This window comes from Macrotis lagotis, chromosome 2 (assembly GCF_037893015.1).
Source record: "Macrotis lagotis isolate mMagLag1 chromosome 2, bilby.v1.9.chrom.fasta, whole genome shotgun sequence".
Lineage (NCBI taxonomy): Eukaryota > Metazoa > Chordata > Mammalia > Peramelemorphia > Peramelidae > Macrotis > Macrotis lagotis.
Window position 1 is genome coordinate 75,804,318 of NC_133659.1, and position 22,963 is coordinate 75,827,280.

General features: G+C 37.5%; 1 pseudogene; it reads left to right on the forward strand.

Moving 5' to 3' along the window:
* Nucleotides 1-12,243: 12,243 nt before the first annotated feature.
* On the forward strand, nucleotides 12,244-12,353 carry LOC141515788 (U6atac minor spliceosomal RNA; annotated as a pseudogene).
* Nucleotides 12,354-22,963: the final 10,610 nt, after the last annotated feature.

Sequence of the window (22,963 nt, forward strand, 5' to 3'; positions counted from 1 at the left end):
TTAATTAAGTTAAATTTACAATCTTTACTCCAGCCCTTTTGCTCATTTCTTATAGTTAAGCCAGCCAAGTAGCCTGACTAAAAATCAAAGAAGAATAAAACAGAAAATCTCACTGTGGGGAACAAAAAGTTCTCATACTTTGTCATATTTATGGCATAATAGGTATGTGATAAGTGTTATTGAGTGATTATTTTTCTCTCTCATGTTTCTTCACTTTTTCATGAATTTGCCTTTTCTTCTCTCTGTCTTCATTTGAGCAAGAAAGAATACTCTGATGGATATAGCAGTAAACCAAAAGCTCTAAATCTTTGAGGAAATAATGAGAGCAGAATGAATAGAGTATTGGACTTGAGTCAGGATGCTGGAATCCTAGGCATTTATTAGATGTGTGACTCTGGGCAAATTGATTAACCTTTCAGTGCCTCAGTTACCTCATTTGAGAAGTACAAAATAGGGATGGTGGTGGTATTTGAGGCCCCTTCCACCTAAATATCTTTGATTCTATAGATCCTCTGGGGTTTCCTCATTCCCTCTAGTTATTTTGACAGGATGCTAAAATTGACTTCAATCCAGCCAAGGGGGCTTGACTTCCAGGTATTTACTTTGTCAGATGGCTGAAGAGAATTCCCTGCTGGTTCCATCCTGTTTCCACCCCCCAGATCCCCAGTGTGAGAGATAGGCAATGGAAGCTGATAAGCACTTCTACCTTTAACCCTTATGCTTAGTCACCTCACACTTAGTCATTGTAGGGCTCTGAAGGTAAGGACTGCTGTTCAGTTGTTTCCTTATTCTGCAGCAAGCACACTTCTACCTCCTGCTTTACTTTATCTCTGATTCACAGTTACCATCTACTGAGATGAAAATCCTTGACCACCACCACCTCTCTCCTCACATTCTTGCACCTCCTTCCCTTAGTCCTTTTTCATTGTCTTTATTCCCCTATGACTTTTGAAGCCCCTCCTCAATTTTTTAAGACAAATTTTTTTTTAGGTTTTTGCAAGGCAAATGGGATTAAGTGGCTTGACCAAGGCCACAAGCTAGATAATTATTAAGTGTCTGAGACTGGATTTGAACCCAGGTACTCCTGACTCCAGGGCCAGTGCTTTATCCACTGTGCCACCTAGCTTAAGACAAATTTTTATTGCAATCTGTTTTCACAATGAACCTTTCCTTCCATTTCCACCTAGAGAATTATTTCTCTTTAATAAAGTATGTAAAAAGAAAGAGAGAAAAAATTGTGAAAAATAAACAGAATAACAAAAAAATTTGACTTTATTTGTAAAAGAGGGTTAAGGAGTCTTTCGTTGTTACTGTTCTGTTGTGTCCAATTTTTCATGACCCCACTTGAGGTTTTCTTGGCAAAGATACTGGGATGGTTTGTCAGTTCTTTATTTCATCTCACAGATAAGGAAACTGAGGCTTACCCATGGTCACACATCTAGTAAGTGTCTGAGGTTAGATTTGAACTCAGGAAAACTCATTTTCCTGACTTCAGGCCCAGCACTCTATCTACTGTGCTGCTGTGCTGTCCCAAAAGAGTGTTTATTTTCTCATATTTATTTTGTTGAGCCAAGCTTGGTCATTATAATTGTGAAGTTTTCAGCTTCTGTTGTTTTGTGGATTTTCTTTCTATTTATATTGTACAGATTATATTCCTGTAGGTTATATACATTTTAACTGCTTATGTAAATCTTTCCATGCTTCTCTGTATTCATCATGTTCGTCACTTTTTACAGCACAATAATATTCTGTTTATTTACATACCAGAGTTGGTTTGGCCGTTCTCCAATCAAAGGACATCTATCTACTTTGTTTTCAGTTCTGTACTATTACAAAAAAGTGTGGCTCTAAATATGTTGGTCTCCTTGGGTCTAGCACAGAGTAAATGAACATTTTATTCTCTCTCTCTTTTTTTTTTTACAGCTGCACCAACAATACATTAATGTGCCCATCTGCCTCTGCTCTGTTGTTAGCAATTTTCTCCATCCTGTAGCTTCTCATTTCATACTCTTTCTATCTTCTGGAAATCATGAAAACTACCTTCCTTTGGAAGGTACCATAAACCATGTTTTTCTATTGCTGTGTATTTCTTCTTTTATGACCTAGACAAATTGGACCAGGAGGAGTCACAGTCATTCTCAGGGTCACTCTTAGGATATTCTTTTGCTACCTTTGCTCAGGAACCTTTCCTTTTTTGAGGTTTGCTTCATCAGACTGTATCACTACATTCAGATTTTTGGCATAGGTGTCTACCTCTGTGTCTACCTCTAACTCATTTTCTCTCCTTTATCTAAGAGATTTTTAGGTAGTTCTCCTCTCTACCTCACCTCTGATCTTTATACTCAAGAACTTAAAATAAGCACAGTGATGCCCTTGAATACCCTGACCTTCTAGATCATTAACCTCAATTTCTATGACTCTCATTTTTATACCTTAGCTAACCTCAAGAATGGTCACATGTAAAATCTTACTGTCACCTATAAGAGCACAAGTTCCTTGATCTTATTTATTAAAATTCCTTTCTCTAATCAAAATCTCCTGTCTTCCCATCTCCACCTCTCCCTACTCTTCCTTACCTCTTGTTCTTTATTTTCCCAGAGACCACCACTCCCTCCCTACTCCTTGTTCTTATGGTCCAATATCCCAGACTTGGCTATAATTTCCTATTTCATGGCCTCAGTTATTTGAGCTTTACCATTGTCATTTATCTTTAAAATTCTTATCCACATGTGCGATTGCCATTCATGCTTTGCCAGACCCCAGCTATCTGTCTTACCCTCTCTGACTTGAGTTTGACTGAATATTGCCAGAGAACGTCAAGAAATCATACCGACTAGTTTAATAAAAAACTTATGTTATCCAATGTCTACTGGGCCATTACAACTGCAAGGAATTCCTTTTATTTTTCACTGTTTAATTATCTATCATACAAATTAAGTCCTCAATAATAACTTCTCCCTAGTGCCTTTTGTTGATGGTCTTGGCACCTACTTTACTGAGAAAGTAGAGGCCATCTGCCATGAACTTCTTTTCTCTGTTCCATATTTTGAAACTCTTCACTTTGTTTACCCTTCTCTCTTTTGTTCTAATTGCTGAGAAAGAAATGACGTGGTCAAGTCAAGTTAAAAATCATTTGTTAATTTTATACTCTAAGCTAGACACTGGGGATAACAACTGGGTGGGGGGAGGTACAAAAAGTCAAAAACCTTATCCTCAGGGAGCTCACATTCTAATGGAACACCACAGTTACTGTCATTCTTTTTTGGGGGTGTGGGTGGGGGCAATGGGATTAAGTGACTTGCCCCAAAGTTTCACAACCAGTAAATATCAGTTGTCTGAGTTGAGATTTGAATTCAGGTCCTCCTGACTCCAGAGTTTGAGCTCTTTTCACTGTGTTACGTAGTTGACCCTTTACTGTCATTCTTGGTGGTTTCATTGGCTCCCTTAGAATCAGGGAAATTCTCTATGAAGATGACTCCCAATCCTCTATTTCTCACCCTAATCTCTTTCCTTACTTGCAATCCCATATTATTATCTACCTCCCCACTAACTCCCAATATATCCTTCTTTGAAACTTCCCTATTACTATTGAGAGCTTTACCACACATGAATTGGCAACCACAGAGTCACCCTTGACTGTTCTCTCTCTCTTACCCCCCAAATCTAATTGGTTTGTGAGTCTTGTTGATCTTTTCTCCACAATCTCTTTTTCATCAGCCTTTTCCCTTTCCCATTCCTAAATCTTTTCTTAGCTCAAACTCTCATCATCTTTTACCTGCACTATTGCAGGTGGGCTCTCTTTTAGTTCTCTTGATAGCCCCGTCTCCCTGATTTCAGTTTTCCCCTCTCTAACTCATCTTCTACATTATTGCTTTTAATATTTCTAAGGTTTGAATCTGATCATATCACCTCTTTGCTCAAAATCTCCAATGGTTGATTATCAACTCTATCATAAACTGGAACTCCTTTAACCTGTTACTTAAAAGTCTGGCTGCCACCTACCTTTTCAGACTTACTTCAAATTATTCTATTTTATGTAATTTTTGTTCCAGCCAAACCACCCCACTAGTTCTTTCCCCAATCAAATATCTTCTTGTTTGGGGTTTTGCATAGGACTTCTCTCAAGCCTTCCTCACTTTCACTTTTAGAATCTCTACCATGTTAGTTTTCTCTCCTTCCTCAAATTCTTTTGTATTTACTAATCTATTTATATTAGATCCTCTAATATGATGAAAATTTCTTAAAAGCTAGAATGGTGCCTATTTTTATCCTTGTATTCTCAAGTACCTAGCATAGTGCCTTTGGGTACTTAGGATATATTTGTTGAATCTGGTTGAATCAATGTAGAAACCTTTGAGATTCATTCCTGGATACCAGAAAAGGGGGTTGGGCAGGGATGATACAAAAAAATCATTAAATATTAAATTCAATGTTGGACCAAAAAGCATAAAACATGGATTTAGGAGTCTTGCAAATAAGGGTTTTGGACTAGATAATTTCTAAAGGACCCTTCAGCTTTAGATTTTATGAGTTAGGATGGTAAAGGTATATATTTGTGCATGGTGGTGGGGGCATTTAAGGTAAAAGTCATTTATTCATAGGACCATAGATCCAGACTTTTAGGCACCTGAGGGAACATCTAGTCCAATGTCTTCATTTTACAATTGGGACTGGAATTGGAAACCATGTCACCTGAATTATAAGCCTCTTTTCCCACTTTATCAGACAATCCAATTTCTTCATTTTATTTTATTTATTTTTTAGGTTTTTGCAAGGCAAACAGGGTTAAGTGGCTTGCCCAAGGCCACACAGCTAGGTAATTATTATTAAGTGTCTGAGACTGGATTTGGACCCAGGTACTCCTGACTCCATGGCCGGTGCTTTATCCACTGGGCCACCTAGCCGCCCCCTCTTCATTTTAAATATAAGGGAACTCTGGTACCTAAAGGATAAGTCACCATTTTAGAGTCACAAAGGTAATAGAGTGAGGATTTGATTCCAGGTCCTTTGATTCCAAACCTAGCTCTCTGGAATGAGAAAGCTTGGGTGACTCATACAAGGTTGGATGGGCTGCAAGTGCTAGAACAAGAAGGGAGATGCTTGTCTCAATGCCCATGGCAGCAACATGGAAGAGAGTTCTAGCTGCATGACCTGTACCAACATCTGGCTCATTCTTCTCAGAGAAACAGGTGACCTTCTTTGGAGGAGAGCTCAGACAAAGTGAGTAAAATTGTGACATAATATAATATGGGAACTCTTGTGAGGGATGACATAGTTAATAGTTCAAGTCTGCTTAATGGCTTACATAGTATTACATTTTTTTCTCATAATATTACCAATTATATTCCCTCTTTTACAGATGAGGAAACTGAGGCCCACAAAATTAAATGGATTTGTCCAAGGTCATAAGACTAGTAAGTGGGAGAGTTAAGTTTTAAATATTATCTTCTGACTCATTTCTCTTCTCTCCTTCCTCCCTCCAATCCTTTCCTCCTATTTTCCCCTCTCATCCCTCTCTCTTCCTTCCTTCCTTCCTTCCTTCCTTCCTTCCTTCCTTCCTTCCTTCCTTCCTTCCTTCCTTTCTCTCTCTTTCATTTTCTTTCTTTCTTTCTTTCTTTCTTTCTTTTTCTCTTTCTTTCTTTTTTCTTTTTCTCTTTCTTTCTTTCTTTCTCTTTCTCTTTCTTTCTTTCCCTCTATCTCTTTTCCTTTCTTCCTTTCCTAATTCTTTCCCTTTTTTCTTCCTTCCCTTCCTCCCTCTCTCCCTTCCTTTCTCCTCTTACATTTTTTAAAATTCTGAATGTGAACATAAACTAAAAGGAACACATATAAAAGGAACAAAAGGAATACATGTATGAAACTCCAAATATCTTTTGGAAAACTTGCTTTCTTTTTAAAGTATAGAGATAGAAAAACCATTTTTAAAGTACTTACTATGTCCCCTGCACTGTGATTAGCACTGTTGAGACAAATATAAATAAAAAATGCAGTCCTTACCCTAGAGGAGCTTCCATTCTAATAGGGGAAGACAGCACCTAAAAAAATGTGAAAAGAGGATATGTATCTGGGTATGGAGGGGAAGGTGGTGCATTCTGGAGAGTCAGAAGCAAAGCTGATAAAATGGGATAGCTTTTGCCTTGTTGGTCTCCAAGGGGCAAATGCTGCCCTTAGGTGTTTTTCACTCTTTTCTGGGAATTCCCAGAGAGAAGCTAGGAAGACTTTATAGCCTGTTGTTTCTGGCTCCATGACTCTGGTCTCCAGCACATACTGGAAAACTGACTGTTTTAGAAGTGGGTGAGGGGGCTTGGGTGAGCCCTCACCAGGGATGCCAGAGGAACCTATTCTCCCTTGGGGAAGAGGGGAGAGAGGCACTTAAGAGTAAATGAATATCATTCTTCTTTAGGACTGTCAGAGGCTATGCCCATCCATGGGACTTTCTCCTATATTACTGTCATTTGGAGATTCACATTTGTTTTTCTCAGCACCAGTCAGTCAAATGGAACTGAAGTCAACAGGTTTTCAAAAATTGTACTGGACCTGGAGAGAAAGAACAATTTGCAGTTTCTAAGAAAGCACTGTGGGAGTCTCTTCTCAATGAGCTCTTTTTTACACCCTTGAACAGAAACATTATAGATATTAAAGTTTTTCCATTCAATTGACTTCTTGATTTCTGAACCATATAGGGGCCATTTCCTAATCTCTAAGAGAAGGTACTGAATGGAAAGGAATGGAAGATAGTTCAAAATACAGAGGAATAGTTTCCCCATTAATCCTAATGGTAAAGACCACTTTGTGGGTATAATTGGGAAAGTTTAATCCATTTCTATTTACCCTCCCCTCCCCTCTCTTCCCCTCCTCTCTCCCATCCTCTCCTTTCCACTCCTTTCCTGTCCTTCCCTCTCCCCTCTTTTCTCCCCTCTCTTCCACTCCCCTCCCCTCCTGTCTCCTCCTCTCCTCTCCCCTCTCCAATCTTCCTGGTTATAAGCAAACACAAGTACTAGATCCTGTGTTTATTATTCAATATATAATGACTCAACAAACCTATTAACTACCTACCATGAGCAAGGCACTGGGCTAGGGACTAGGGGATATAAAGACAAAAAATAAATTATCCTTATCCTCAATGACCTCATATTGTGGGATAAAGAGTATACAATATATAGAAAGGGAAAAATTATGGAGTTGGGGACCTGGATTTAAATTCCATCTGATGCTTAACATCCTGGACAAAAAACTTAACCTCATCTAACCTTCCTCATCTATAAAATAAGAGGGTTGGACTAGGTGGCTCCTGAGGTCCCTTCATCTCTAGATCTAGATCACTATACTGGACCCTTCTTCAAAATGGGAGCCTCAGGAGGAACTGGACAATAAGAGAAGGGGGCAGGCATAGTAGAGGTTCTAGATGGAGAAAATCAGAGGGTTTGACAGGTGTTCCAGGGTGAGGAGGCTCCAGAAATTGAGGGAAGTTATAGTACCAGACTATGGCTAAGAAATAATATTGAAGTCTAGAAAGTCAGAAACACAACTGGGAGGAGAATGAAGGTTGACTGGGCTAGACCACTCCCTAAAGTGAAGGCTCCAGGAGGAAGTCGACAATGAGAGAATAGTGCCAGCGTGGAGGAGAAGGTGTTCTGCACATAAAAGTATTAGTAAATATTTGTTGAGTTGAATTGAGGATTCAGGAAAGAGCCTTTGTGGTTGAGCCACTACTTAAAATGGAGGCATCTTTACCAGCAGTCAAGGTGAAAAAAGGAACCACTTATTTCTCTACCTCTCCAAATTCTCTTTGTAGGTTGGAGCCTCCAAGAAATTTGGTTTAGGAATGGTAAGCCTTAAAAAGGAAAGGGGCTTGACCAGATAAGCGAAATCTAATAAATAAGGATCTGATTCAGAATTAACTTGTTCACGTCATGCAAATGCTTGGGTTTAATTCATCTGGATTTAAAACCAAGGAATGTCATAGTTGGAATGAATCTTGGAGCTGATCTTGAAGAAACTCTTCCCTTTAAAAGGTGAGGAAACTGAGGCTGAAGGCACTTGTCCAAGGTCACATGAGTTAATAGTAGAGATGAGACCAGAATCTAGGTTCTCTGATTCCCTATCCAATGTTCTTTCATTGACCCTTCTTCATTAAAGAGAAATCGAGAGGGGAAAAGAAAAGGGTAAAGACCAAAGTGGAGACCACATTGAGAGAAGGAAAAATCAAAATTCAGATCTATCATTTTTAATGCCTTCCCAGTCCCTCTTAATTCTCTCTGTTGATGGTTTTCTAGATGAAACATATTTATACATTTTTGTTTGCTTGCTGCCTTTCTTGTTAGATTGTGACCTCTTGAGGGTAGGGATTGGTTTTTGTCTTTCTATCCCTAGCACTAAGTACAGTCCCTTAAACATAGTAGACTCTTGATAAATGTTTATTGAGCATAATTGGCTGAATCAAAAACAAAACAAGAAATATCAAATGAGTATCTCAATAGATGCAGAAAAACAGCTTTTGACAAAATCCAACATTCTTGCCTTTTTTGGGAAGGTGGACAATCAGAGTGAAATGACTTGCCCAGGTTCACAGAGCTAGTAAGCATCTGAGAATGAATTTGAACTCAAGTCCTCCTTGCTCTGGGGCTGATGCTATATCCACTACTCCATCTAGTTAGGCCCTTGTTCCTTTTAAAAACACCAGAAAGCTTTTGGGGCAAGCTTTAGGGGAAAACTTTGGGGGGCAAGAACTCACTATTTAACAAAAATTATTGAGACAACTGAAAGCAGTTTGATAGAAACTGGACAAACACCAACATCTCACACCACATACCAAGATAAAGTCAAAATGGGTACATGATTTAGACAAAAAGGGTAATATCATAAGCAGATTAAGGGAGCAGGGACTTGTTAGACCTGTGGATAAGGGAAGAGTTTATGACTAAATAAGAGGTAAAGAAGATCATAGGATGTATAATGGGTGGTTTTGACTACAGGAAATCAAAAAGTTAACAAAATCAGTAAACTGGAAATTTTTATGGCAAATTTTCTTGATCAAGGCCTCCTTTCTTGAATGTATAAGGAATTGAGTCAAATTTATAAAAAAATATGAGGCATTTTTTAATTGGTCAAAGGATATGAACAGTCAGTTTTTGGAAGAAGAAATCATAACTATCTATTGTCATATAAAAATGCTCTAAATCATTATTGATTAGAGAAATGCAATTTAAAACAATTCAGGTACCACCTCTTACCTATCATATTGGTTAACAAGACACAAAAGGAAAATGATAAATTCTAGAGGGGATGTGGAAAAATAGGTACACTAATACACTATCTTGGAGTAGTGAATTGGTCCAACCATTCTGGAGAACAATTTTGAACTATGCCCAAAGGGCTATAAAACTGTGCATTCCCCTTGAACACAGCAACATTATTTCTAGGTCTGAATCCCAAAAAGTATAAGAAAAAGGAAGAGGACCCATATGTACAAAAATATTTATGGCAGTTCTTTTTGGGTTGAAAAAAATCAGAAATTGAGGGGATGCTCATCAATTGGGGTATAACTGAATAAGTTGTGTTATATGATTCTGATGGAATACTATTGTGTTATAAGAAATGATGAGTAGTGTGGTTTCAGAAAAAAACTTGGAAAGACCCATATGAACTGATGCAAATTGAAGTGAGAAAAACGAAAAAATCATTGTACATACTAACAGTGATACTGTAATGATGGTGAATTCTGAAAGACTTAACTACTCTGATCAGTACTGTTATCTAAGAGAATTCCAAAGTATCATCATAAAAATTGATATTCACCTCAGAAATACAATTGATGAACTCTGTACATCATGAAATATAGTTTTAAGATTTCTTTTTTCTTTCTTTTTTTGCAATATGACTAATAGAGAAATATATTTTTCTGATTTCACTTGTATAATTTATATCACGTTACTTGCCTTCTCCATAACAGGGAGAGAGGCAGGAGAGAGGGAGAAAATCTGGAACTTAAAATTTTAAACAGTGTTAAAGTAAATAATAATTTAAAAAACACGATAAAGAATGCTTTAGCTGAATCCCTTTAAAAATGCTTGTTGACTGATTAATGTGCATCATGATTTCTTTTCCTAAAAGGGATTTAATTTCCACTGTTCTGTGAAGATGGAACACAGTGACTCCCCAGGTCCTTTGTGTTCAGACCTTTGTGTTCAGAAATCTGTTTTCTCTAGTGTTCTGTTCACAGTATGGCTTCCATAAATGTCACTGTCTTTTTAATTTGGCTTACCCTACCAAGTCCATTGTAGATAAGCACTTATTTTGTGTCTAACACTAGACTGTGTTGGAAAACAAATAAAAGCATTTTACTGACTCCCTATCCTCAAGGGCCTTATATTTTATTGGAGGAAGACAACACATAAAGGGGAGCTGGAAACAACAAGGGATAAATATATTGTGACCTGTATGGAGATGTCTGGGGAATATTATGCTTCCCTCATTGTGACTAACTCCTTTCCTTTGACAATGGCACATCTGAGTCAAATTCTAGGTGGTGGGATAACAAAGAGTTGATGATGATTTGGTTGTCAGGGAAAAACCGCAAAATTTCAAGTAACTTAAAAAGTAATAAAACCCTATAAAATGGACAAAAGTAGGCCATAGAAGAAATGTCAAATATGCAACCCACAATACTTCAGTGGGCAGTTCAGATAAGACTAAAATGTAATTGGGAAATATTCAATGAAATAAATAAAAATACGATAAAACATTTTGTTGTTGCTGTGTTTCAGACTCTCCACGTATCCATTTGAGGTTTTCTTGGCAAAAATGCTGGAGTGGTTTGCCATGTCCTTGACAGATGTTCCAGGGTGAGGAGGGTCCAGAGGAAACTGACTGGATTTGAACTCAGCACTTTTTTTCTTTAGGTTTTTGTAAGGCAATGGGGTTGGGTGACTTGCCCAAGGCCATACAGCTAGGTAATTATTAAGCGTCTGAGGTCAGTTTTGAACTCAGGTACTCCTGACTCCAGAGCCGGTGCTCTATCCACTGTGCCACCTAGCTGCCCCCATGAACTCAGTTCTTGGATTTTCTTTCCATTACACCACCTAGCAGTCCTACAATAAACCAAAAAATAATATTAATGTATGTGGTTTTTAACATCAATATGCACCTGCAGAAATCCTTATGTATGATTCAGTAGCTTCTGTTTCTATTTGAGTTTCATACCATTGGACTATGTACCATGATATCAGCTATGATTGAGTACAAGAATAAATAAAAGACATAATAGATGACATAACAGGAAAAGGAGATGGCAGATCACAAATGCCAATAGATAGATAACATGAGTGCTTCATTAAGATTGAAGTCATACCTAACAACTCTAGCATTCAGGACAAAATAACCTGGCAGATCTCAGATCAGCCAAGAGGTGGGAGACATTACTTCTTTGTGGGGAGACCACTTGTTGGGGAGATCACTTCAGGAACACTGAGAAGTAGCTCACCTGGTGTGGAGGCTGTGGTAGGGGTGGATTGTGGAGGAAGAGGAAGTTTACCATCTGTGAGCTTCCTACTTTAACTAATTATTTTTGCTAACTAGTTTCTACAGTGTTGGAGGAGTGAAAATGTTGTCAAAATGTAAATGTAACAAATTTTAAAATTATACATTCTTTATAAAAGAATTATTTAAAGCTTTGTGCTCTCAAAACCCGAGACAAAACCCTGGTTGTTTATTTTAATTATAGTTCCGGTTAGTAGCACTAGTATGGTGGGAAAAGCAGTAGATTTGTTGTCAGAGTAATTATCATCTGTATGACCTTGTGCTAATCACAAATTTGTGGGTCTCAATTTCCTAATTTGTAATAAACAGTTTGGACTAAGTGATGTCTAAGGTCCCTTTCAGCTCTAAATCCAGTTGTCCTATATTGGGATTTAAACCAGTTAATACTGGTAGTTAGTAACTAGGGAGTCCCATACTCTACTTGGTAGGGTAGACATGCCCCATTGTTGCCGTTGTCCATCTCTCATTCATGAAGAGGACCAATGACATCAACAGGGTGATGTCTTGATTTGCAGGTGAACTGGATTTAAGTGAGGAAGAGCTGTGTAAAGTCATCAACCTCACTCTTTCTCCTGACATAGGTCAGGAGACGGGCCATGGCCCCAGATGCAGCGGGAGACCCTAGTCTTTCAAGTCAAAGTCTTTCCCAGGTCTCAGTTTCTCTGAGGCAACACCCATTCAGTGAATAAGACTCAGAATTGAGGCAAAGGATGGCCTGAAAGATGAGGTTAGCACTCCCCTTAATAAAAATGGAAGAGGTCCTAGTGGCCTTTACAGCATACATGTGGTTAAGGTATTGCCACCAACTCTGCAATTCTGACAATGTTGTGGTCCAGATGGTCAGTTTATATGCATTTATTTAATACTCACCATATTTCTGATCCTGTGCTGAGTTCTAAGGATAAAAAGAATTGTTCTCAGTTCACTTTTGTGAATTTCTAGGGAATAAACCATATCGATACTATGCAGTATCAATCAATAAGCATTTATATTAAACTCCTGCTATGTGTTAGCATTGAATCTAAGATAACATAGTTATGTACAAGACAGAATAAATTGGAGATAAGCAATAGAGGGAAAATTCTAGGATTGAAGGGGAAGACTTCTTGTAGAAAGTGGGATTTTAAATGGAACTTCAAGGAAACCAGAGAAGTCAAAAGATGGAGAGGGGGAGGGAGAGAATTTCAGGCATGGGGGACAGTTTCTGGTTGTTTATTGGTTGGAATTATAGGGAGGCAAATTTTGGCAATTTTCTAACCATCACAACTGTCCAACAAAGGAAAAAAAGGTATTTCCTAGGTAATGAAGTTCTTTCTTGTCATGGGAAATATTTAGGCAGATATTGGGTAATCATCTTTTAAGAAAAGTGATTATCACACTTGATGAGACTGGTGCCCTCTATGGATTCTCATACCTTTACGAACAAGAATAGCAAAAGAGCAGCATTACTATCATCAGACACTGTGCTAAGTTCTGGACATGCAAAGGAAGGCCAAAAGCCCTTCTGCCCTTAAGGAAATGAAATTTAATAAAGGAGGTAACCTTTAAACAACTATGTACACGCAACATCTATTCAGGGAAAATTAGTCCATGATTCTATCCTTCACTTTCAGAGTCTTGAGCAATTGAATTCTTGGTTTTTCTTTGCTTTGCAAAGTAAAAGTAATATCAACTCCTGTGAATTTCTAGGGAATAAGCCATATTTTAAATTATCAATCAATAATCTATCAATAAGCATTTATTAAACTCCTGCTACTTGTTAGGTTTGCTAAGGGCTAGAGATATACAAAAATAAAAAATAAAAACAGTCCTTGCTCTCAAAAAGCTTCCATTCTATTAGGGAAACAGCATATATGCATGATACAAATTCCCCAAAGCACCAGAGGTTTGGAGGATCCATAGAGGTTTCATGTAAAAATTAGTCCTTAAACTGAGTAATGAAGGAAGACTAAATATTCCTAGAGGCAGAAGTGAGGATGAAATTCATTCCATTCATGGGAACAGTCAGCACAAAGATTCAGAGGTGGGAAATGAAGGAACAGTAAAACTCTGAAAAAATTCTACTGTACTTAAGTTTTCCCATGAACACCTTCTCCTGTCTGGGTCCTACATTCTAATTTCTCCTTCCTAAGAATTTCTTTATTTATGGAGTGTCCAAGAACCACAGGACTCCAATCCTGGCTCTGATACTTGTTGGCTATGTGAGGGAAAAGGAAGAAGGGAGGGGAATGAGCTTTATTAAGTACCTATTGTATACAGGTGCTATGAGAAGATCTTGAGGATCTTGACTGTCTATACAGGGAAAATTGGCTGATGTCAACATCTCCCTTGCTATAGTTAAGAGTTCTGACTAAGACATTTCAGTCCCCTCTTCATAGCTATTAATGTGTCAGATCAGAAATTCTGAAGTAACGAACTTCCCTTTGTGCTGAGATTTGTACTTTTCCAAAGCACTTTGAAGCCCATGATTTCATTTTATCCTTACAATAAACTTGTGAATTAAGTAGGGCAGGTGACATGATTCATGTTTTACAGATGGGGGACTGGATGTGCAGGAGGTGAAGTGACTCACACTGGCCCACTGAGCTAGCAGGTTCTAGAGTCTGACTGGTTCTAGGATTCAGGTTTCTTAGTCCTCTTTTCCCACTTCATTAATAGAGGGAGACTAAATAAAGTTCTTTAGTAGGAATTATCCAAGGGTCAATGATTATATATAGATACTGGATTTCTATGTCTATATATATTTATATTCCAGAAGCAGGTTCATGATAACAGGTGAGTGCAAGGTTCCACAGCCACAATTAGCAATGCAGGAGCCTAGATTTTGAACTGGAGGGACTTCAGAGTTCAACTATTTCAGTTCCTTTGTTTTTTTAAGATGAAGAAATTGAGCTCTGGAGAACTTAGGTGACTTATACAAGGTCATATAGATATTGATAGTCAAGATTTGAACCCAGAACCAGCAGGTCCTCCACTTTGGGAGTCTGTAATTTTTGAGCCGTGCTGCCTCAAAAATCATTGATTGCCAGTAACCTGGAGCAAGCCACCAAACACGTCTGAGGTAAGCAGCATGAGATACTCAAATCAACTTTATAATACAAGTTCAGTTGGGTGTGAGTGCTGGGAGTCCTTGGAATGGTCTATGGTGCTGTTGATGGTAGTGGGGATGGAGACCCTAAGGGCATGGGTCTGTCCTAAGGGCACAGGCTGTTGGCTAGGGAGAGGAAGCTAATCTTACCTGATGGCTTCCTGTCTTTCCTAATTATTTTTGTTCACTCAGTGCTAGGTTCAGTTCTAATTTGTTAAAGGAATTTATCCATCTATCTATCTATCTATCTATCTATCTATCTATCTATCTATCTATCATCTATATCTATCTATCTATCTATCTATCTATCTTTTTTAGGTTTTTGCAAGGCAAATGGGGTTAAGTGGCTTGCCCAAGGCCACACAGCTAAGTAATTATTAAAATTATTAAGTGTCCGAGACTGGATTTGAACACAGGTACTCCTGACTTCAAGGCCAGTGCTTTATCCACTATGCCACCTAGCCGCCCCTGTTGAAGGAATTTAAGTGCTCATAAGTACCCTTGGGCAAAGCTCTAGTCAACTTTTACCTTAAATATAGCTCCAGTAGGAGCAGGAGCTACACAAAGCCCACCATGTTGGATGCCTTTGGTTGAGAAGGCTATAAAGGTCTACTAGCTTATACTCTGCCCATTGGTGTCTTCATGCTGTGCCATGCAGCTGTGGAATAGTGGAAGATCCCTGGGTTAGACTTCCATACAAGTCTTATTATCTATATGAGTGAGTATTTATTAAAGGATTGCTGTATGCTAAGCCTCATTTAATCTTATTTAATTTTTTTTTTTGGCTTTTTGCAAGGCAGTGGGGTTAGGTGACTTGCCCAAGATCACACAGCTAGGTGATTATTAAGTGTCCGAGGCTGGATTTGAACTCAGGTACTCTATCCACTGCACCACCTAGGTTTCCCTAGCCTCATTTAATCTTTTCTTTTTTTAGGTTTTTGCAAGGCAAATGGGAGTAAGTGGCTTGCCCAAGGCCACACAGCTAGGTAATTATTAAGTGTCTGAGACTGGATTTGAACCCAGGTACTCCTGACTGCAGGGATGGTGCTTTATCCACTGGGGAAACTAGCCACCCCACCGCCTCATTTAATCTTTACAGAGGTAGATGCTATTTTACAGTAGAGGAAACAGACTGACAAAGGTTAAGTGATTTTCGCAGGATCATGCAGCTAGTAAATGTCTGAGGCTGGATTTGAATTCAGATCTTCCTGAATCTAACTCCTTACTTACTTTATATCTGTGCCATCTTGTTGTTCAGCCATTTCAGCTGTGTCTGACTCTTTTGATGTTTTGGTATCTGAACCTCATTTGAGATTTTCTTGACAAAGATATTAAAGTCTGTCATTTCTTTCTTCATTTCATTTTACAGATGAGAAAACTGAGACAAACAGGGTTAAGTGACTTGGCCAGGATCACACAGTTAGTAGGTGTCTGAGGTCAGATTTGAAGTCAAGAAAATGAATTTTCTAGATTCCACACTCAGGGCTCTATCTACTGTGCTCAGTTCATTTAAGGTCTCTGAGTCTCAGTTTCCTCTTCTGTACAATAAGAATGTTGGAACAGATAATCCTGAAGGTCCTATATCTAGAAGCATCGATAGTCTGAATTGTTTGTGTTCAGGACTGGATTCAGGTCCTTTCTTTGTCTTGATGATCTCCGTGGTGGATGTGGAGAGCTTCTTGGTACCATGGTCCCCTGGGGGGTGAGGACAGAATGCTCTCCCAGAGTCATATGGCAGCCTTCATCACCTCTAGGATTTCCTGCTGGGCTTCTGGGAACAACAAATGTTCTCTTCACACCTCTCTCTTGCAGTCCGGGGAAAGATTGCAAGGGAATGCCGCAAGATGGCGCAGCAGCCCATCTTCTGACTGTGCCCTGGCATTTCCTTCAAAGTCAGGGATCCCAATACCCAGCCCAGCCTGCCCGCTGAACCCACTAAACATTTCTTGTTTGTCCTAGGGCGCTGGCCTGGCTGGAGGAACTGGGGCGTATTAAAGGGCCAGGGAGGGCCCTGAAGGAGAAAAATAAGGAGCAAAAGAGGAAAAGACCAAGGAGGAGGAGGGAGGGAAGGAGAGGAAGAAAGGGGAGAGGGAGGAGGAGGAAGAGGAGCAGGAGGAAGAGGAGGAGGAGGAAGGGAAGGAGAAGGAGGAAGAGAAGAGGGAGGAAGAGAAGGCGACAAGGAAAGGGGAAGGGGAGAAGGAGAAAGAGAAGGAAGAGGAGAAAGAGAAGGGGGAGAGGAAAAGAGAAGGGGGAGAAGGATAGGAGATCAGTGGCTGTCCTCCCTTGGGTGTGCCTCTTGTCCTGGTGGGAAGCTGTTAGGACAGTCTTTAAAAAGCATGGCTTAGCTACCACTTGGAAAGAATAGGATGGTGGTGGGATAGAAAGACTGGAATACTTGAAGGCTAGGGAGAGGATGTTTTAGAATGAGATTTCAGAGTTCAGATTCAACCAAGTTCCTTTCTTCTTAGGGATGCTCCTCATGTAGATCCCCCTTGAGTTTAAATATGAAATGCTACCCTTGATTGAGAGAAAGGGTTCACTGAGGCATAGGACAATGAATAAGCATCTGAGATAATCTATTTAGTAATAATAATAATAACTAACATTTATAGAGCACCTACTCTTCCCAAGACCTTAAAATTCTATGCTAAGACCTTATAAATATTATCTCATTTTATCCTTACAACACAAGAGGGAGGGAAGGTGCTATCTTTTCTGGGTTTAACTGTTGAAAAAACTGAGGCAAACAGAAATGCAGTGAGGTGTCCAAAGTCACACAAGTAAATGACTGAGACTGGATTTGAACTTGGACCTTCTGGATCCCAGACCCAATGCTCTATCTACCTAATGTGCTCACTAGTTACATACTTGGAGAATTTAAGGTTCTTGGATGGGTTGCTATGAGTTTAGGATTTCTATCTCATTGCCCACTACTGTTTGTGTGTAGGGATTGAGGAAATGTTTCCACAGGGACTTCCAGGGCTGAAACAATTTTTTGGTTGACTTTGTTGTTGGCAGCACTTAGGCAAATAGTATTTTAGATGTGATGACCTCAGATGCACCACGTTTGAAAGATGAAGGACAAAGAGTTACGTTAATGGGACTGACCCATAAAGCCAGTCTTGTCCCTTTGGTGCTGTGGGATCTAGATTTGTGATGCTGAAGGGGGTATGGATGCTAGCTTCTGGGATGTTTGAGGAGAAAAAAAGTTTGGAATTTTGTCCCCAAATCACTAACTTGTACATATTCTTTGACTCTGCGGTATTACTACTTGGGCATATACCTCAAAGAAGCTAATGACAGAGATAAAGATCTTATATACACAAAAAATTTTATTGAGCACATTTTATAGGAGCAAAGAACTAGAAACAGAGTGAGTGTCCAAGCAGTGGGGGTTGGCTGAACAATCTGGGGTTTATGAATATAATGGTAATAATCTGGTACTTAAGAAATGACAAATTGAGAAAAACTAGAGAAGACTTATAAAGTGATACAGAATAAAATAGGCAGAACCAGAAGAAAATTTTTATGATGATCACTTTAATATAAAGGAAAAGAATTTTGATAAGAGCTCTGACCCATGTTATGACTTCAGAAGCATAATGGATGATGATGAAGCATATATATATATATATATATATATATATGCATACATACATACATACATATCTATCTATCTGTCTATCTATCTATCTATCTATCTATCTATCTATCTATCTATCTATCTATTTGCCTTTTTTGGGGTAAGGCAATAGGGTTAAGTGACTTGCCCAAGGTCATATGGCTAGGTAATTATTTAGTGTCTGAGGTTAGATTTGAACTCAGGTCTTCCTAACTCTAGGACTTGTACTCTATCCACCACTACCTAGCTGCCCTTGAAGCATATATTTTTCAAATATGGATAATGTATTGATTTGTCTTATTTGACTATATTTATTTAGTAGAATTGTAGATTACTGGTCGAGGAGGAATCAATAAAAACTGAGTAGGACTTAAAGAAAAGAGAATCTATAAATATTTCTTTAAAAAAGAAATCTCTTTTCAGAGCTACAGTTTTATGACAATTTGTTTAATTTCTATTTTTGCTTTTGTTTATCTTTCTGTTAGACTTATTCACATCTGAGAGAGGAAATTGAAATCACTTGCCATTATCATATTAGTCTATGCCTTCTTATAGAGGTTGGTTATTTATTTCTCTTCATAAATTTAGATGCTAAAGCATTTGGAACATATAAGTTTAATCTTGATAATGGTTTAAAACCCCTGGTTTCCTGGAGCATAATATAGTTTTCTTGTTTATTTTTTATGTTGCATATGTCTCTTTTTACTTTGATAGCATGATTGCAAATCTTGTTTTACTTTATTCAACTGATGGTTGACAATTTTTTTTCAAGAACTTATTTTCTTTTTCTTTTATTTGCAAGGCAATGGGGTTAAGTGATGTGCTCAAGGTCACACAGCTAGGTAATTACTAAGTGTCTGAGTTCAGACCTGAACTCAGGTCCTTTTAACTCCAGAGTCAGTGCTTTATCCATTGCATTACCTAGCTGCCCCTAAGCACTTATTTTCATTCAGTATACTACATGAAATTATTAAATTTAACCACTATGTATCTTGGAGTTTGCAGCCTTGAGTTTCTTTCTGGAGATAAACTATGGATTTTTTTGATTACCACTTTGCTCTTTCTGTTTAGAAGTTCTTGGCAATTCACTTGTATATTATGTTCTTATATTATGGTATTCAGGTATTTTGACTTGCTATATACTTCCGTAAGACTTGTAGTTCTAAAATGGTGTCTTTGTATTTTGTTTTAGAGATCAATATGTTTTACATAGATGGAGATCATGTTTTTTTGAATGTTATTTCTTTTAGTCTCTTCTTCTTCCAGACTGTTTTTTTTTTTTACTTCAGTGAATTTGCTTTCTCAATGAGTTATTCTTTTTTTTGTTTCTTTGGTGAAACTCGCCATTCTTGATTTAAGTTTTTCTATTTTTCCAATTATTTCTGTTGTACAGACTACAGATTCTACTTTTGCTTCTTATTCTTCTTTAAAACATTTAAATACATTTTGCTGCGATTCCATAATTTCTTGGGAATTCACAGAGTTCTCTGTTTTATCAAATAATAATTTATTTTTCTAAGTCTTATAACATTTATTAATAGATATATGGTTTCTTTTAACTTATTTGGAGATCACATTCCCTCGTTATTAATATTTTCCAAGCTGATTTATAGGCTTATGTTTAAGATCTTTAACCTCTTGAAATCTTTGACAATTAGAGTCTTTTCCCTTTATATTCTCTCATTTTCACTCTCTGACTCCTTCCAATTTGAGATCTACTAAGAACTTCTGAAATATCAGTCAGAATAAGCTTCTCTTTGCCTTCTGATTTTCCAAAGCACTTGGAGAAGAGGTGGTAGAGTTGAGTTCTATTATAGATCTCTGGGTTAACTTGTGTAACTCTACCAGTATGTGGTAGATTTTGGGGGAGAGAATGATGTGTGACTATGATAGGGATCATGAATTAACTTACGCTGCTATGAGCTCATTAGACTTTTTACTTAGGTATTTTAGAGCATAAAGACAGCAGAAATTGCTTTATTTCTTATGCATAATCTCTACTTAGGATTTGAGAGGTCATTAGAATCAGAAGTGTCAAGTTCTCTATTGGTCACATAATCTTAATTTTTCCAGTGTTAGTGTTTTAAGGACAGAGTGGGGCATGAGTCAGACTCTGGAGCAAAGTTTCTGGAATCCTAGAGTTAATGATCCTGATGTCCTAATTGCCCATGTACTCATAACCATAATTGTCAAAGATTCCCTCTAATCTTGCACATCCTTTGGTGAGTTAACTGGCTATATTCTGCTGCTCTTCTGAGAGATAAGAAGTCTGTTATAAGACACTCAACTTCTACATATGTAGTCCTGTGTTTGATGTCACATCCATAATACCCTCAAATCTAAACTGTGTTGGCATTAAGTCAACTGGCAATTATCCCTATCTGAAAGTCCCTGTGAAAACATTATCCTTGGTGGTACACATTTCATCCATTTAATTTATTTTAGATGGAATAGGCATATTTGGAGTAGATTAGGTAGACTACAAGAATAATTTTAATTTTTCTTTATTCTTAACTTAATAAATACAAGCCAAGATGAACTCTCCTATATAAAGAATAGAAAAGAAAGAGGTAGTTTATGAAATTACAAATCTATTATGCACATCTTGCTTTAATATTTAAGTATGTAGACATACAAAATACTTGTAAACTATAAGATCCAGGCTCTAAGTGTTGGAAATACAAATTTAAGAAAGCAAAATGGTGCCTATATTCAAGGATCTTACATTCTAATGGATGAAAACTACACATAAAGAGATGTTGGAATAATTATATATTAATTTAAGGTAATACTTACAAAGAAATAGCATAAGAAAATTAAGAGAGCATGGAAAATTTTACTTGTCAGATATATGAATAAAGGAAGAGTTTGTGACCAAACAGGAGATAAAAGGGATCACAGGAAGTATAATGGGTGATTTTTATTAAATGAAATTAAAAGGTGTACCAATGGAGTAAAAATCAGAAGGAAAACAGAAATTGTGAAAGAATTTTTTTTACAGAAAATTCCTTTGATAAAGGCATTTTTTTCAAATAAATGGAGAACTGAGTTACATTGTGGTAGAGGAAAAATTGGATAAAGAAATGAAAGCAAGGAAAGAAAATTACAAAAATATAAATAATAGTTTTGATAAAAGAGGCACAAAAATCCTGAAGAAAATAAAATTATCATATTATAAAAGAGGTATAAAAATTCACTAATGCAACTTAACTCCTTAAAATGCAGAAATGATCAATAGTAAAAGAGGTACAAAAATTCAATGAAGAAAATAATTTCTTAAAAATTAGAAATGGGTCAGTAGAAGCCAGTGACTGTATGAGACATAAAAATGGTAAAACAAAGTCAAGAGAATTAAAAAAAATAGGAGAAAATGTGAAATATTTCATTGGAAAAATAGTTGACCTGGGAAAATAGATCAAGGAGAAACTAACCCAATTAAAAAAAATTTGTTATAGGGTAACATTGTAGACATGTAGGTAGGGTTTTCCAAAAGTCTTTTTTTTAAAAAAATATATATTTTTTTATAGCAATGGGGTTAAGAGTGACTTGCTCAAGGTCTCACAGCTAGGCAATTATTAAGTATCTGAGGTCAAATTTGAACTCAGGTCCTTCTGACTTTAGTACCGGTATTCTATCCACTGCACTACCTTAGCTGCTCCCTCTGAAAGTCTTATTGAAGTTTTCAGTTAAAATAACTTGATGAACTTTGAAGCTATAAGCACGAAGACTTTTGGGATATCAGTGTCTTGTAAATTTTAAAGTGCTATGTAGATATCATTACCTTACTCTCATCTTTTTTCAATGAAATTTAGATAGAAATGGTCCTCGTAGTATTGGGTATCTTGCCACTACTTTTAAATATTCAATATTCTATAAACTTATGCACCTCTGAATAATATAACTGCTTTTTGTAATTGAATAAAAACATTCAGATGTAAGCTCACTAAAATATCATTGGTATAAACAGGAACAAACTGGATAACAGAAATCAATCTGTTCCAGAGGGCAGTAGCACATACAGTGGGGTTAAGTTACAGAGACTTCCTAACCTAACCTGGAAATGTGTCCTAATAATTAAAGCTATCCAAAACCTGAATTTGTATTCCAAAAAAGAGTGAGTTCCTCATCTCTGGAGGCATTCAAGCAGAGGTAAGGATGTATGATTAATTGTGAATAATGTAATAGCACTGTCACCTGGACCAAACTAGCCTCTAACGTGTGGATAGCCAGAGCCAAACAGAATAAACTAGAGAAAGGAGAGTCAGAAATCAAACAGAGGTTTAATTTCATAGTAAAGAAAAGGTTTCATAAACAAAGACACATCCATTTTAGTGTGATCAAATCTCAGTACTTATATCAATGACTGCACAGTGAACTATAGCCCTTACAAGGAAGGGTAGCAGCAATATTGTGACAAGTTTGATTCATAAACAATTATGGGATTTTGCTGTGGCTGAGATCATTCAGAGGATGATCCAGAGCAAAGGATTATTGTTATGCTAAACTCAGGGCACAGGTCCATGAATTGGGTGGGGACCTCATTTTCCTTTGTTTTTAATACCATCTTAGATGTTGGGAGGGAACGCCAGACCTGCTTGGTTTAGGGAATTCTTAGTGAGGAAATTTCCTGCAATTTATAGCCCTAGAGAGATTCCAAGAGGCATTGAGACATAAACTGACTTGCTTAGGGTCATAGATTTCAATTCTAGAATTTAATA